Source organism: Penaeus monodon, chromosome 17 (assembly GCF_015228065.2).
Source record: "Penaeus monodon isolate SGIC_2016 chromosome 17, NSTDA_Pmon_1, whole genome shotgun sequence".
Classification (NCBI taxonomy): domain Eukaryota; kingdom Metazoa; phylum Arthropoda; class Malacostraca; order Decapoda; family Penaeidae; genus Penaeus; species Penaeus monodon.
The window spans coordinates 288,735-290,623 of record NC_051402.1 but is presented as its reverse complement, the minus strand read 5'-3'; positions in this window follow the sequence as shown (position 1 = coordinate 290,623).

Genomic DNA, 1,889 nt, shown 5'->3' with positions numbered 1-1,889 from the left:
TTTTAACAAAGGGGCTGTGAGCAAATGCGGGGGTCAAAAACGGTGGGTTTAAGAAACCGCACATGTCTCCCAGGTTTTTTTTGGAATGGTGTTACTTTCTTGGTTGGGACATTTCTTTTATAGTAAAAATGGCTTCAGGTTCTTGTCTCCCTCTTTCTTTAGATGTACGAGTGTTTGGGGCCCAACGGTGGGTTTTGATGCAAATGCCCTGTGTGCAATACCGGCAGCCTGACTGCCCTGCACATCAGGGTTCACTGGGGAAGGCCTATTTTCCAGGGGAAATAAATTTCAAAGATTTAAAGCTATTTACTTTTGCTTGCCCCTTTCCTAGGCTTGGTACAGCCCTTAAAACCTTGCTGCAATACCCTACGACTTTGGCGAGTGTCTGGTAGCTAAAAGGGGTGCCAGCAAAGCAGACTGTACAAATGATGTTGGTGGGGAACTTGCACCGTCCCTGGGTTTCACCGTGATGACTTCAATGTCTGGTAATAAACTAGGGTAAAGGATGCCCAAAGGTTAGTTTTTCATAGTTTAATTGCTTGATAAAAATCTTGCCTTGACTAATCCAAATTTAATTTTAACTAGCTTTAAATTGTTAAAAACCCTGACACTCTTAAGAATCATTTTGCACTAACTCCCCCAATGAAAAACTTTTATAAGACAGTTCCAATTTCAAATTTTATTTCTATCCTCAGATGGGCGAGTGTTGGTTGCAAAAGGGGGTTGTATGCAAATGCCCTTGTAGCATACTCCGGCAGCCGTGACTGCACTGCACTCAGGGTTCACTGGGAATGGCCTAGTTTTCAAGGCAAATCTTTTGGCTGATTTCCTTTGGACCTTTTCTGAACCCTTTCCCCGGTTTAAGCACTTTTTAAAAGGCTGCAAACCCCCCGAGTGGACATGTCTGGGCAATGGGGGTGCCCTGCAAATCAGTGACAAATGTGTTTGGGGCAGAACTTTCCTTCTCCCGGGTAACCGTGAGGACTTCAAAATTCGGTGGGCCTAGGGGTTTGGGGGCCAAATCGGTTAGGTTTGAAGAATTCTTTTTAAAAATTTTCCTTAATAATAAACTTTATTTTATTGCCCGGGTTGTTAAGCCCGACTTCTGCTTGGACCCTTTGTTTTTCCAAAACTGAAAATGACCTTCAAAGCAAACTTTCCAAATAACTTTATTTTACTCTGCAGAGTGGAAGGTGTTTGGGAGGGGTGTGATCAAAAGCCCCTTGAGCAAAACTCCAGGGCCGTACTGCATGCACATGGGTTCACTAATTACTTGCACCAATTCCAGGGGTAATTCCTAAAGCACTGGGGACAAGAAAGCTTTTTGATTAGATTTGTAAAATGCTGATCTCCCACAGATGTGGATGATGTCGGTGGCTAATGGTGGTGATGCTAATGCTAGGCACAAATACCTTTTGCGAACCTGCTTTCCTTCTTCAGCTTGTTATGGACAAGTGGTGCAATCCCCGGGGAGGGGGCTAGTTTGACTCCCCCAGATTTTATTTCCCGAAGAATTTTCAGAAAAAAAAATAGTCTTACTACTTTCCCGGCCTTTGGCTTTGTTCAAGGCAAATTGCTAAATCTGACCCACTTCCAAATGAACTAGCTTTGCAATATGGTAAAGGGAATGTGCAAGCCAATTCGGGCAAGAGGAGGATGGTGAGGGTTGGTGATGCTTTTGTACTAAACTGATGGGGATGGACTTCTTGATATTCGGGAAAAGAAAAGCCTGGGACTTGCTGCTAAATGGGGTTTAAAATTTAAAACTTGACTTTAAATTCCAAAAAGCCACATAAACCCCGGGGGCCAAATGGAAAACTGGTCACAGGAGATTTTGACAACCCCTGTACTCCACCCCACCAAAAAAAGGGTTATTGGGGGTGGTTGGG